The sequence below is a fragment of the Lissotriton helveticus genome, chromosome 5_1 (assembly GCF_964261635.1).
Source record: "Lissotriton helveticus chromosome 5_1, aLisHel1.1, whole genome shotgun sequence".
NCBI lineage: Eukaryota > Metazoa > Chordata > Amphibia > Caudata > Salamandridae > Lissotriton > Lissotriton helveticus.
Genome location: NC_136065.1, coordinates 1642215953 through 1642232024, shown reverse-complemented (window position 1 = coordinate 1642232024; position 16072 = coordinate 1642215953). Strand labels below are relative to the sequence as shown.

At 47.3% G+C, this 16072-nt stretch overlaps 1 protein-coding gene across 1 annotated transcript in view; it reads left to right on the top strand.

Annotated features, from left to right (window-relative positions):
* Nucleotides 1-1160: 1160 nt before the first annotated feature.
* Nucleotides 1161-16072, top strand: part of LOC144753749 (solute carrier family 22 member 7-like) — a 131170-nt gene continuing 116258 nt past the window's right edge. The window contains exon 1 of the mRNA XM_078641332.1: nucleotides 1161-1237. The gene's annotated coding sequence lies outside the window, so the exon portion shown is untranslated. The remainder of the gene's footprint in view (nucleotides 1238-16072) is intronic.

The window sequence follows — 16072 nt, the reverse complement described above, 5'->3', positions numbered from 1 at the left end:
AATTGTCAACACAAATGAGCACCATGAGAGTGGCAGAGTGGCTATCAATATTTCTGGCAGAAAAGGACCACAGGAAAAGGGCTCATAGGTTTTTGGACTCCCACAGTTTGCTGCTAAACAGTTAACTACTTCCCATTTCCATATTTAGATTTCTAAAAAGAAAACACCTCTATTATAATATTTCATGATAATCAAATTCAATGGGGCTGATTCACAGACTAACTTAAGACAAAATCCTAAACTTACTACATTTGGTATTCACAGAAGTAATTTAGTAGTAGTAAAGTTTGGATTTTGTCTTCAGTTTTACTTAAGACAGACATAAGACAAACTTAAAACAGACTTAAGACAAACTTAAGACAAACTGAAGACAGACCTAAGACATACTTAAGACAGACTTAAGACAAACTTAAGACAAAATCCTAACTTAAGTCTGTCTTAAGTTTGTCTTAAGTTTGTGTTAAGTCAAACTTAAGACAAAATCCTAACTTTACCACTACTAAATGCCTTCTGTGAATACCATAAGTAGTAAGTTTAGGATTTTGTCGTAAGTTAGTTCTGTGAATCTGGCTCAAGATTTGTGCCATTTACTTATGGGGCACAGCGTTTATTGCATTTGCACCATAGTTTTAGAGGGGCAGATTTTAAAAGAATTTTAAAAATCCACTGGAACTTAAGTGAAAATGAGGCTTTTGTAAAAGTGAAGCGTCAGCTGCATAGATTGAAAAGGGGTGATTTAAATTTCAACAGAATATTGCAAACTTTTAGTCAACCATAAAATATGTGTTTTTGTATATCTTTGATAACTAGCATTGGCTATGCCAACCCTTTTTTATGCATGTTCGGTGGTACAAATGCATATTTCATGCATGTTGCATGTACAAAGACCATTTATACATGTGAGCATTTAATAAAAAGTAACGACTCAAATAAAATGTATTCATCACTGCACATTAAAATATGTGCTCACTGTCATGTTGATTTGCGTGCAATTCTACATGGGTGATAAAAATAATTTTGCAAAAATATGATAATTTTATGCAATACAAATCATTTTTTCTTGGTAGTCAGCTGAAGTCACATGCAGTCACTGGTATTTTACAATAAAAGTCATTCATTTTTCAGGATATATCACTTTTAGATTTGCAGCTGCTCCCTGGGTACTTCCGAGGAGGGTGTGGGTATGAGACGCTTCTTACAACGCTTACACTTGAGCAGTATTCTGGAACTGGCGGTGGTAAGACTTGATTTTAAACTTTTTCCAAAGTGCCTTGCTGCTTTTGTATTTAAGCTTTTAAGCCTTAAGCGGTGTTTTCAATTAATTCAGAGTCATCGCTGCAGATATAAGTGTGTGTTTGACACTCCCACCCTCGACTGTTCCTGGGGAGCTCATGGTCCGAAAGAGACCTTTATTTCAGTGTTAAAGGGTACACAGTTTTTTGTTATAGTAAAACTAAACTAACTAGCTAAAATAACCAACCTTAGATGGGCTTGTGGCTTACTTTGAATGAATGCAATTTATTTTTTTACTTTTTGTGATGCACCAGTGGTGTTAAAAAAGGGCGTCACTTCTACGACCCTTCCTTGCGTCAATACGCCCCCTTTGCATACATTATACCTGGCACAGGTATAATATGGCGCAGGGGTTTACAAAGTGACACATCTACCTAGATGCGTCACTTTGTAAATATGAAGGCCCTTTTTTTCAAAATATGGTTTTAATGTCATTTTTATCAGAGTGAAATGTTTATTTTAGGCTCACAAAGCAATGTCTTTTTTTGCACGAGTGCTCGTAGTACATATGATTCAACACCTTGGGTAATTTAAAGCAGCGCAGCTTCACCAGTGTCTTAAACTAGGCTTTTTGTCAGACTAAAAAGATGTGAAGTAGCCTCAGGCATCTCTTGAACAGGTGATACTTTTCGCAATTTTCTGTTTTTAAATGCCTTCGCTATTAGAGTGAAGTGATTTTTTCAGACAAGCAGAGCTGATGTATTTTTGTGCCTGGAAATAATTTTTGGTAGTTTACAGAAATGTTGCTTTGTCTAATCTGAGATTTTCTGAATTGTATTTTTCATGAACGGTCAAAGCTTGCAGATAATTATATGTGTGAGTGAGTCTGTCTGTCTCTGAGCTAGCCTGCCTGTCTGTCTTTCTGTCTGCCTCAGTGGATGTTGCGAGGGCATTGTTTGTGTTTGTGCCAGAGTCGTTTTAAGGCATGCACAAAGTGGGCACTTGCCCAGGGGCCCAGCTGCCGGATCACTGACATAATATCGAATTCACAAATATAGAATTAACCAAAAATCGAAGAAAAAATATAGAATGCAAAAATATCGAATTCCTATCTTCAAACAGGTAAGTGCAAAAATATAAAATTAATGAAATAATAAATATAACATTTACTATTACCACTCCAGTGAGAGCAACAGTAGGGAAAGCGTTGGACAGCGTAGGGGTAAAAATTACTATTCCCACTGCAGAGAGTGCAACAGTAGGGAAAGCGTTGGATAGCGTAGGGGTAAAAATTTCTATTCCCACTCCAGTGAGTGCAACAGTAGGGAAAGCGTTGGATAGCGTAGGGGTAAACATTACTATTCCCACTCCAGAGAGTGCAACAGTAGGGAAAGCGTTGGATAGCGCAGGGGTAAAAATTACTATTCCCACACCAGAGAGTGCAACAGTAGGGAAAATGTTGGATAGCGGCAGGGTAAAATTTTCTATTCCGACTCCAGTGAGTGCAACAGTAGGGAAAGCGTTGGATAGCGTAGGGGTAAACATTACTATTCCCACTCCAGAGAGTGCAACAGTAGGGAAAGCGTTGGATAGCGTAGGGGTAATAATTACAATCGATATTACATTACTTACCTTCAATTCGATATTTTTTACCACTATATTCTGTCCATTTAATATTTTGTCATTCTATATTTTGACTTCGATATTTTGGTAATTCTATATTTTGAATTCGATATTTTGTCTTGTTACCAGCTGGAAATGGGTACTGGAATTCTAACTTGTTCTCTACAGGGACCCATGCATATGTCTGGCCCGGGGCCCCCTTAAGAGGACACTGCTTCGTGTCTGACTCAATCTGCTCTGTCTCTAAGGGGCAGATGTACCAGCATTTCATTTTGCAAGGCTTTAATTTTCAATTACAATGACAGACTTTCAAAATGAACTGTATTACTGTGTCAATAAATATCACAGGAGTGAAGGAGAAGCCACAGGTAACTAGACCCCACTCAGCTTCCAGGTATATATTTTTTTTAAAAATCAAAAGAGAGTGAGATTGTGTGTTCTGGTGGAATCCCTTAGGAAAAATCTGTGGGACCCTCAACAGCTATTTTCGGTCAATGGTATGTGCTTTGTTGGTAGCATCATCATGGGGCCTTTTTTTCTCCACCAGGAGGAAATCTCTCTGATTGAAGAGATTAGTCAGAATGAGTAATTTAAAATCACCTCTTATCTAGATTTTTTTTATTGAAAACCTAGATACGGGTAAGGTTAAAAAAGAAAAGTGGATGTGCATTTGGGATCTGTATTGTACCCCTCACATCACATAGTGAAAAGAAGTCTACACGTTTCAGCCCATCTGAGCCCTCAATGGGTTGGCGGCTTCATCAGGACTGATAGAATGGGGGGACCCTTTGTTTCCCACGTCAGGGGGAGCACTGTCTGCATGATTTATTATGGTCTGGGTCAATTTGTTCCGGGTATAAAGAAAACACTGTTGTCTGCTCTTTTTTTGTTTAAATAAGCCCCATAGGTTCGACGGGTAGACGCTGAGGCCACCCTCTTGTGCTACAGGGCATCTGCATCAAACTGGTCCCTCCCATCCTGAATGTGTCACAGATTCATAAGCAATTACCAATGGGGTTGCAACTGACCTTCCTTATCAATATTCATGAGCTAGGTCGCAATTAGCGATCCATTGGGAATAGGCAATAACACAGGGATGGTGGCCTGCTCGGGACATCAGACCACAATGTCTGTGTTTGCTTTTTCAATGATCACAAATAAAAATGAAACGTTTAAGTTTCATTTTTTAAGAGCAGGCAGTGGTCCACTCTTAAAAAACATCGCAACCAATCACAAAGGGAAAAGGGTTTGAGACTGACTTACCACCAATTTGAAATTGGTGGTAACTGCGCATGTTTTGTGACTGCATTTGCGGTCGCAAAACAATCTTACATCCCCTTGTGACTCGCTATTAGGAAGGGACACCCTTGGCACACCCCTTCCCAATAGCGACTCGCAAAACCTCTTTTGCGACTCGTTGACAGGTTACCGACTTGCAAGTTAGGTTTTGTACATGCTACAACCCTTTCTGGTGGTCGCAAGCTATCCATTTTCCCGTTTGCGCCTGCTAAAAACGATCATACATGTGGCTCTATGTCTGTCTTAGTGTATCTCATGCCTCTCTCTTACAGATGCTGTAGTGGTTCAATCTGTCTTTGCATCTGGCCTAGTTTGTCTGTATCTCAACATGTCTCATAGTTGCACTTCTATCCAACAACAACAGGCCCTTTTTTATTGGGAGAAATTTAGAAGGGCCGGATGGTAGGAATTTTGTGGATCCCTGCAGAGTCAGGAACGTTTCCTCACAGAAGTGTGAGGAAAATATGTGATTTTTTCTAAATCTCCATGTTTGTTGTCACAGCACCAAGACTCTCCTGGGTATCTAGTGTTCAGAAATATCTGGGGTTGGTAGGCTTCTCTGGACACCTCCCAAGCACAGGCAAAAAGTAATGCAGCACCCACAATATAAGAAGAAGTGAATTTGAAAAGTAAAATCTTGATGGTTTATTGTTGCTTTCTGGGGCCTTTCCTGCTGCACGTGATGGGCCCAGCCACATAATTAGTTTATTATTTAGTTGACTGTTTTCATCAGATGTTTTGCGAATGTTGTTTGATATGCATTTTATGGAACTCTGCAAATTAAAAAATTTGTGCTCACAAACATTTGAAGTTTGAAGTACATTTTGGGTATGAAAAATTGTGAGATTCACTCACTCCACTGCACCCTGTGTGTCTAGTTTTAAGAAATGTCTATAATTGGAAGGTTCCCAACCACAGCCACCCAGACTGTAAGAATGATTGAATTTGGACGGAAAGATATTAATTTTCCTTGTGGCGTTTTAGGTCCATTTCTGGCACAGGGAATACGCCATCAACACAAATGGGGTATAATTGTTATTCTGGGAAGTGGGTAAAACAGAATAATAGAACTATTGTTATCAAATGAATGTATCTCCATTTTTGGCTTCCAAGTGAACAACAGCATGCAAGAACAAATACATCTTGCAAAATGCTTTCTGAATCACATGATATTATGAGAAATCCCAAATTTAGAGTTGTACAAGCTATCAACATTCCTAAACTCATTTTCTTGGGCACATTTAAAAAATGCATAGAATTCTTTATACTCGTTTTCTTCTTGTATTACAATTTACCATATGAATGAGTGCATGGTTGTTTCAAAATAAAATAAAAATTATAAGCTGCAGCTCAGTTGACGGCTCTGAGTATCTGTATAATAATTTTGGGACCAGAAGAATCTAATGTGCATACTTTTGTAAAGCAGTCTTCTGGGCAGTATATTATAGATTGAAAACATTGTCAGCAATTTCAATTCTTCCTATGTATGTGCAATTTAAATTTTTATTTCAAGGATCAGTTTATTTTTTTATGATCTTGAGCGGGCTACTCACATGACCTCGTTTTGAATTCTGAATTTTGTCTGCTTTTCAGAAATGTTCACTCCTCTTGGCTGCCTCTCAACCCAGGTCCAGGTCTCCTCAGGTGTCTGAAAGAATATTGATCTTCTCTGAACCAGGATTTTGAGCTTTGCTTGAGAAGAGCAGCATGTACTGGAAGTTGAGGTCTTTCTTTGCCTCTGAACTTCTCATGAGTAGTCCAGAAAGACCAATATCTTGGTGTTGGCATACCAGACCTCCCTAATTCATCTAATTTCTCAGAGTATCAGGTCTCGGTCTTGGAAATTTAGGAATTGTGTGATTAGTGGCTGAGGATGTGCTCCCGATGGTGGTCTCACCCCAGGCACTCTGTGTGCCCATTTGATTAGAAAGCAGGAGGAGAATTGGGCGCTGGGAGGAAAGCCTTGAGCCATTCAGTGAGGAAGAGTCCAACGTTTGTTCCTTCTGAGCCCTCCGGGAACCCTATAAAAACGAAATTATTCCTTCACGCCTAATTTTCCGCATAATCTGCTTTCCAGGACACCTCCTTCAGAGTACTTGTCAGTCCGGAGACTTCTTTACGTTGGGTGTGAGACGCGTCCTCCATTGCGGATATGCGATGCTCTGCCTGTGTGATTCTTTCAGACACATTACGCTAGTCTTGTCATAGGATATTTACCTCAGAGCGAACCTTAGCTATCCTCCTCTCCAAGGCCTCTTTTGACAACTGAATTGCCTGCAGGATGGTGGCATTGTCCGGTGGCCGTGGGGGTCTTTCCTTCATCCCCTGTCATCTGGCCCATGGATTTGATATAGCCGTCCATTTTCCCTTGACTCACCGGTTTTGGCTCCTTGTCTCTTGCCATCTCATGGGCTGGCGGCTGCCTCCTCTCCTGTAAGACGTGTCTTAACTCTTACCCCCCCTTGTTTCTGCTCCTTATTCCAGATCAATGTTCATGCTTCCAGATGGCTTTTCAAGTCTTGGTGGATAGCGGAGCTGTTTCTAGACTGCCAGCTGCTGAGGACCCAGGACTCACTCAGGTTCAGGCAACCGTGAAAGGGTAACACCCCCGGAGTGCCGCTCACCGGTCTCTCCTCCGTCTCTTCGTCCTTCTCCCATCTCTGTCTCTCTGATCTGGCCCCCCACCGGGCCCCTCGCTCTGGCATACCTTCTTCACAATAGGGTTATTTTCTCTCCACGTGGAACCTCACTGCGGACCACAGGGGGCCCCTGGCCACCCAACCAACCAACGGGCTCCTTTGAGCGAAGAGGGGTCAAGGGGAAGGATTTAATCACAAAGCTGGTTTTCCACTCTCTTGCTGTCTGGATAAGTCTTCGGGCCCTTCTCAGCCCAGATCCTAACTCTGCCTTGGTATTGCATTGGCCCTGGTGTAGCTGGAATATACAGTGTTGGTCCTTTCTTTCCCTGAACTTACCCTGTCCTCCCAGCGTACCTTGTGGCAGCACCTTGATGGTCCTTATGGCCTTCCAGGCATCCGGATACAGTCGATCTCCACTCTCCTGATGTGGTGGTCCTTGAGGCCTAGTCCATCAGGCCTCAGGGGCCAGTCTTGACTCTTTGTGCATGCCTGGGCCATCTTTCCCGGGTGGTGGTCTGGACCCACTCCTGCTTCTCTTTTTCCTTTCAAGCGGTAAGCCCTCTGACCCCGGGTACGTGCCATCTGCTCCCCCCCTTATATTCCCTGGTGTTCTGCACTGCAGGGAGCCCCTCTGGCACAATCCGTGGCTGGCCAGGGTGCTGTGTACACCCGGGGTGTTACCAAGGGGCTTCAGCTGGGGCCAGAATGGAAGGCGTAGACCTGCCCAGGCCACTCAGAAACCTTGTGGGCTCTTGGCGTTCGTGCATGTGTTTACTTTCTTAACCCTCTTCCCCCAGGACTCTGCTCCGGGATGTCTTCTCCCAGGCCCACTGTCTCCACCTTTGCCTCCATCCCGGGAGCCTCCAGAATTCTGGTCTATGCTCTCATGCTGCTCACTACTCTTTCTGAAGAGGTAGCTTGTCTCGCCACCGCTTCCTGCAGCCCTCGGCGTTTTCTCACCTTGGGCTCTGCTTCGAGTGGTAGCTTGTCCCCCGAGTGTCTCTGGTTGGGACGGTCAGTGCTGTGGATGCCGGGAGGGGGTATGCCGCCTCTTGTGGCCTCTGGGTGCCCCCAGTCCCGTCTTCACCCAACAGCCCAATCGTCTTCCTCAGCAAGTCGCCATTTTGTTAATCTTTAATGCTTCCGCCCCTTCCCGTTGTTTGGTGTGCCGGGTTCACAGGACCATTTTCACTCACCCCCAGCATTTCTTGTTTGGTTCCCCCAGTCCAGGGAAGCCAGATTTATGGATCGATGGTAAAGAAAGAACATGATTCATTAAGAGGATTGGCTATGGGCTGCCGGAGCCTCAGCTGAGTGCAACTATGCGGCCATGTTGCTGGCCGCCAGTGACAATATTTTAATGCCAAAATGACCATCAGGCTCAAGCAAGTGAGTGTAGTTATGTGTAAAGTGATGAAGAATGAAATAGCTCAAGAGTTGTTTCACAGGACATAGAGTCTCAAGTATTGCTCAGGAGAAGTCTGAGTATTTACCGTCAAGAAATGAAACAGCTTCCGATGATAACATTTTCCACAAATGAAGAAATACCGGCAAAAAGCATTCACAATTCATACCACAGGGACATGTCACACTAATCCATCATTCAGGTGCGGCAAAATCCCTAGGTGAAAAGGGGATGTATGACATTACAACGCATGCTTTTACCACGCATGACTTTACAACGCAGTTTTTACAACGCATGCCTTTACATCGCATAGTGCTTAGGGGTGCTGGATAGTGAATAGTTTAATTTACTATTCCAACTCCAGTCCCCGTGGATAGTAGGGAAGGTGTTGGATACTAAATTAAATCTATTCCCTATCCTAGAGCGCCCCCCCAGCGCAATGCGTTGTAATGGTTTGCGTTGTAAAAGTTGCGTCGTAAAGGCACTGCGTGGTAAAAGTTGCGTTGTAAAGGATGTTTCCCGTGAAAAGGAGTCTAAGGTCCTAATTATGACTTTGACCAGAGACGGCAATGCCGGCAGTCTTAAGACCGCTGCATTACAACTGTACTGTTGGGCCGATAGTGTGCCGGCCGCCGTCTTGCACTGTCTGCGTTCTTTATCTCACTGAGTGAGCCTGAAGCCAATGCAGCAGCCCAGCAGTGCCTGCATTGTCATACGGGTACTGCTGGCATGCACCATGTCTTGCATGGCACACAGTGCACACACAACAGTGCAGGCGTGGGGGAGGACACAACATGTGCCCCCAGTCACATTACTGAATGGGCAACGATGCCCGGGGCCCAGTTTAGGTCTCCCTCCTTGCCGTTCTGCCAACTTTTTCAAGGCAGCTTCAGTGTATGTCGTAATATGGATGGCGGTGCCGGACTCATTTCCGCCTCCATTCCTCCCCACGCTGAACACCGCCAGCACTGCAGGATTCAGTTTTTGGTATTTGTGTAGGTTGAGAATCCTGTCACCATCTAATTTTGAGGATGTGGTGAATGAGGGAGCATCTAACCTGATTAATTTAATGGCTTACGGGAGATGGTGAATAAGGTTTATGAGGAGGGTTGGGGTGGCTTGAAAATTAATGTGTTCTGTATGTTGTGGTGGTGGTATTTCCCTTCTTTAATAAAACTGCTGGGAGAAGGGTTGAAGTGACAGTATGATGGATTTAAAAATTGTTAAGCATCACCATAAAAAATAGAGGGACATTGTTGAGGAGGACTAACAACAGAATTTAAGATGGAATACACTGTCGGCCAAACTGTATGTTCACTTGTCTCATACAGAGATGTGCAGACTGATAGAGTAGGGCGATTGGGGAAAGGGTAGTACACTGCCAACCCTATTAAAGCTGATATATGCCCTTTTTTTCTATCCCTCACCACCAGGAAAAACCTAGTTATGAGGGTCAGAAAAAAAGAATAAGTTAATTATTTCTTGTCTTTCAAAAACACTTGTATTTTGGAAAAATAAAAATGTTAACAATTTTGTGGACAGTCATCAAAAACAGTGGCAGCTGTTCTCTCAACTTTTTGAAACCCTTGCAGAGAGATGACCACTGGGTAGGCGGTCATCTTAAAATTTGAAGGATGCTAATCTATCACGGGTTCACTAAAAGAATATTGAGACAAAAATATTGTGATACAGAAATCCTGTTTCAAAATGATCTATCACAAACATATAGTTCTCCTAAACATATAATATATATGTATATAATTTTTAATATTTGTTCTGTAAAACATATTTTTATTTATTGTTTACTGTTTTTGTGTATAATTAAATTTGAGATATTTTACTTTTTTGTAGTTTATGTGTTATATTTAATAATTATTTTGTATGTGTATGAAAATATATTTGTATATGTTTACATACATATAGAACATTTTTTATACAAATAATTAATAAATACAACAAACTACAAACCAGTAAAATATCTCTAATTTAATTACACATTTAAGAGTATACAATATATAAAAATATGATTTGCGAAAATAATAATACAATTTAATAACTACATGGATTTATATACATATACAAATATAAAATCAAATAATAAACTCATCATATTAATAATTCATATGTAAACAATATTAATAAAGGATTAAACTAGGGGGCGTGGCTAAGGCAGCCAACATGGCGGACGCGGCTTAGCAGAGCTCCGTCCCGCCGATTTATCATCCGTTAATTTATCCTGCTTCCCCCTCACCCGTGAGTGTTCCAACGGTGTGCAGTGCAGCGGAGGGTACCCGGCAGGTATAGAGTGACTCTGGGCCGAATTAGAGGTGCAGAATGTAAGAAATCACGCCCGGAGGCAGAGCGGCCTACACTGGGAAGTGGCGCAGGGGACCTCGCGTTTGGTGACGCCCGGGGAATGAAGAGGTCCGGCGGCAGTCTTACAGGCACTGGTTCAGAAGCTGTCCGCCTCGTGCAGTGGTAAGGCGTTGGAGGGTGCGACTCGGCGGCCCAGTCCGGTGGATCCGGAACTGCAGCTGGGGAACCAGATGGCCGCAGCATAGCCAAGACCAGAACACCGATCGTCAGCGGACCGGAGGCAGTGGCAACGGCCCGGAGGTACGACTGAGGCCTAGAGGCGCTACCCCCACAGTGAGCAAACCTAAGGGAGCGCGGAGACGGCCAAGTGAGGTGGCGTGAGCGGAGGGGCAGGTGCAGGGACCCCGGCGGTTGTGTTGGACCGTGGAGGACGGGGCTTCACGCAAGTGAGTGGGCCCCTCTTGGAGGCGGAGGGCGGCGGTCGGCGTCACGAGCCGAGCCCTTGGGGCGACCATCTTGGGTCGGTGACGTCTCCGACTCGGCGGTTGAGTCGGACCGCGGCGAGCTCATGGGGGGATTCCCTAGCTGCGATGCGGTGGTCGCACAGGCACTGGGGGCGCAGTAACGGCCGCGACACATAAGGCCGGATCCGTTGGACCGCCACATCAGCCATAGATGGATTAGTTCAGGGGACCTGAAGTGACCCAGAGGCCCGGGGACTGGGAGCGCGAGTCTTGGCTTAAGGAGGTTGGTGCCACAAAGTCGACAGCCGCCAGATAAGGAGACGTGGTGGGTCCGCAGGGCAGGCACCAGGGGCGGCTACTCGGATTGGTGGATCGCTGAGTGGGGCCCGGGTACTCAGCCGCTTGGCTGTCTGAGCCCGGTGCTCCGCAGGGGGAGTGGCTGGCGGGCCCCGAAGGACGGCACCTTGACGGAAGAGGACCCCTGGTGGCGTGGTGCCGGAGCCACGGGCTACACACGGCGAGACCCCAAAAACTGACCCCATCAGCCATAAACCATGACCAGAGGCGGGAGTGGCGGCGGAGCCTCGAAACAGGGAACTATTGACAAATTCACTGGCCCAAGTGGGAGCGCCGGGGCTTCGGGGAGTCACCAGGTCCAAGGGCCGGACAATGCAGCTCTCCTGGTGGCGATCACCCAGTCTAGAGACACATTGGATGCCAAGATAGGGGCCGTTGGGGCTGATGTTACTCTATTGCGTCAAGACCTGCGGAATGCAGTAGCCCGTATTACCGAAGCAGAAACTAGGATCACTGGAGTGGAGGACGATGTGGCGATACTAAAGAAAAAAGTTGCCAGGATGGAAGAGGTACAGAAGGGCCTGGCAGTCCAGGCAGAGGATGACGAAGGGCGGGCTCGGTGCAACAACTTAAGGATCATTGGATTTCCGGAAGACTGTGAGAAGGGCAAGATGGAGGTCTTTCTCACCCGGTGGCCTGAGGGCTGGCTCCCACCGGAGTCCCTCTCTCGTTGCTTTGTAATTGAACGAGCGCATAGAGCGCTTACCCAGAAGCCGCCGGTTTCGAACGCCCACGGCCGGTGATAGCCAAGCTACTCAAGTACCATGATCGGGACACTAGCCTGAGGCAAGCTCAATTGAAGGAGCCCCTCATGTGCGACAATCAGCGGAATCTGATATTCCCGGTCTATACAAGGCTGGTGAAGCGGCAGCGGCAATCCTTCACAGCGGCCAAAGCTCGCCTGAGAAACCTCAAAATTCAGTATGCCCTACTTTATCCGGCTCGCCTACGAGTGGTTTATCAGTCGCGTACTCTGTTCTTTAACTCTCCTGAAGAAGTTTTCACCTGGACTGATGAGACAGTACGAGTTAGGCCACACACCCCACCGGCTCGGGACTCCGATTCGTCCTCCTCAGCGGTGCCGCTGCGGACCCCCCGACGCTCACAAAGTAGAAGTAACTGGAGATCCCGCTCATCGAAACGATCCCCCACTAAGGGGGGAGGTACGGAGGAGACCGAACCTCCAGACACTCAGACAGTGGATCCATAAGGGGCGACGGAACACAGGTTACCTTTTCAAGATGTACCACAGCGCAGGCAACGTGAGCAGATACAGGAGGCCTAGCTGGAGATGGTGAACGATTTCTTAGAAGCACCATAACATTGTGTGGCAGATTTAGTCTTACGGATGTGGGATGCGGGTTGGGTGGGGAGGGGCGGACTGCAAGGCGGACATGTGCCTCAGGTTAAAAGCAGTTCGGTTTTCTGGGGGATTGGTAGGGGGGTTTGAGGGGCTGTTGGTGGGGCTGTTGGTGGGGCTCCGTTGGGATAGGCGGTCTTCTGTCGCCCGTTGGGGGCTAGAGATGTCCTATACCGCGACAGATACTTCAACGTTGCTGAGGTATGGGGGGGAGGTTGGGGATTTGAGGAGGAGTTGTGGGAGGGGCTGTTACGTTGGGTGTTTTGGGGGGGAAGCGGGGGGGAAGCGGGGGGGAAGCGGGGGGGCGGAAGGTTGAGGGAAGGGGGAGGGTGGAGATGCACTGCACATGGCTGTCTCGACTGATGCTGCTGGTGTGTCCATGCCCACTATGCCCTCCGGCTGAAGACTCCGAGTGGAGGCCCACTGGTGCCTCGATGAAAGTGATGAGTTGGAATGTACGGGGCATGCTTGATAAGATTAAGCGAGGAGCAGTGCTACGGCTGGGGAAAAGGGAGAAGGTGGACGTTCTAGTGTTACAAGAGACACATCTGCTGGGCAATAAAGCGCTCAGCCTGCAGAGGTACGGTTATGACCAAGTCTATCATGCAGGGTTTGTGAGGGGGTCCCGGGGTGTGGCGATTTTGGTGCACCGTAGATTGTCCTATACCCTCACTAAGCAATGGATTGACCCACAGGGTAGATATGTTTTCATACAGGGGATGATAGGCACGGAGCAACTAATAATTGGGAGTTTATACGCTCTGCCCCCACTACAGTGGGCATTGATTGAGAAACTGTTTGCAGTCTGGGCTGACATTCCTGAGGGACTGGATGTGATCGGAGGCGATTGGAATGATGTTATGCAGTGCCAACTTGATTGTTTCAGGCCCGGGGGTGACCCCACTGCAGATACTCCCACTAAACTGAGCGATATGGTGCAGGGCATGGGCTGGGTAGACACATGGCGCTATCTTCACACACATGAACGAGAATACTCATATGTCTCAGCGGTGCACAACTCGTTCTTGAGACTTGATTATATTTTTGTCCCTACTGCCGTTGTGAAGTGGGTTACCTCGGCGTCTATCCTATTGCATGGACTGTCGGATCACTCTCCAGTCACAATAGATGTTACCCTAGACAAAGGGAGGCAGCCATTTCGATGGCGGCTCTCCGTGTGGAACTTGGAACAAGAAGCGTACCAGCAACATATGGGGGATGCTATTGCTCATTACTGGGAAGAGAATTTAGGCTCTGTGTCCGACGCGAGGACGGTCTGGGAGGCCCTGAAGCCCACGCTTTGTGGGGTGGATATTGCCTGGTGTGCAGTAGCGTACTGGAAATGGAAAGAGGAGCTAGTGAAAGCCGCAGCGGCGGTGGCGCTGCTGGAGGCTCAATACGGGGTTGCCAGACAACAGGATGAGGTGGGACAGCTACTCCTGGCACAACAATCTTATGCGTCCCTATTGCTGGATGAGGCTCGACAGGCCTCGCTGGCAACAAGGAGCAGAATCTACCAGTGGGGCGACAAGTCCAGTACGATGCTTCATAGACTCTGCCAAGCCACGTTTCAGATGCAGGTATTGCCAGGCCTCAGGGATGGCACCGGGGCCTCGATTTCAGCCCCGAGGGAACTGGCAGATAGCTTCGCTCAATACTTCGCGGCCCAATATGCTCCGCAGGATCTTCTTCCTGCGCCAGACGTTGACAAATTCATAGCTGACCTTCCACCCCATGCGCTCCCGGACGATGTACGAGAATGCCATGAGGCTCCGTTGTCGGCTGAGGAATTGGGTACCGCCCTGGGGGAGCTCAATGCCGGTAAAGCCCCAGGGCCTAATGGATTTCAGAATGAGTTCTTCAAAAGATACCACCTCCAATTAGGGTCACACTACAAGGCTGCCCCAGAGGCGGCGAGAGAGGATGGCCTTCTGCCGGCAGACTGGAGACATGCAGAAATCGTGGTGTTCTGCAAACCTGGACGGCCCCAGACCGACAAGAGTCTTATCGACCGATTTCCCTCTTAAACATCGAGGCCAAAATATTAGCCAATACGCTTGCAAACCGCCTCCTTCCGCACATCACGGAACTGGTCCACCCGGATCAGGCCGGATTCATGCCTAATAGAGCGACGAGGCACAATATCAGACGCGCACATGTGGCGGTAGAGGCGATAGGTAGGACCGGGGACCAGGCAGCACTTCTACTAGCTGATATTGACAAGGCCTTCGACTCCCTGAGTTGGACCTATCTGTTTGCGCTCCTTCCACATCTAAATCTCGGGCCACGTTTTCTGTCATGTATACGGCTGCTGTACACCGATCTAACGGCCTCGGTGAGGGTGGCTGGAGCGGCTTCAGCGGCCTTCCCCATATGGCGGGGCACCCGTCAGGGATGCCCCCTCTCGCCATACCTATTTGCTCTTGGTATGGAGCCGTTAGCTGCCTGGGTTCGGATGGATGCGCAGCTGGGGCGCTTCGAATGGGAGGCGGGCCCTTCGGACAGAATTGCGTTATATGCGGATGATGTTCTGTTTTTCCTTACAAATGTGAATCGGTCCGGGCCCCGGGTTCTTGAGATAATGAGAATTTTTGGAGAGGTGTCCGGACTGTACCTAAACCCACGGAAGTTTAGGCTTTGGATGCTGAGTGACCGTGCCGGGATTGGGAGGTGGGCATCGACGCTGCAGACCGCAGCTGGAGGCCTCAAATATCTGGGGGTGTTCTTGACGGTCTCGCCGGCAATTGCTTGGGAACGTAATATTGTCCCGGTGTGGGATAAGGTACAACAAGAGATGAAGTGTTGGTCCCGTATGCCCCTTAATATCTACGGCAGGTCGGCTATTTTTAAGATGGTCGCCCTTCCCCGCCTGTTATACCAACTACAGAATCATCCATACCCGATTCCGTCACAGTGGTTCCGACAGGTCAACTCAGCGCTAGGCCACTTTTTATGGGCTAGGGGCCCGGCGCGCGTGGCCCTGCGCACCTGCTTTTTGTCCACGTACTGTGGAGGATTGGCGACGTCAGACATGTTGTCTTATTACCAAGCATCCCATCTTGTAGTCTTGAATGAATGGTGGTAGGGCGACAGGGGAGACCTAGCATACGCCCTTGAGAGGTACCTGATCGACCCGGATTCATTGCACACTATCTTATACTCTGCAAGGCTGAGAAAGAGGTTGCCTGGAGCAACTCAGGTGGTCTTCCAGCTCTGGCGACAGTCGCTGCGTCGCATGGGATGGTGGGGGAGGCTGACGGGGGAGACCCCACTTTGGCATAATGGGCGGCTGCCAGCATTGGCATCGTTGCAGGGCTTCTGAGGCTGGGACTAAACAGGAATTTCCACATTGGGCCACGTCTTGAAGGGCACACAC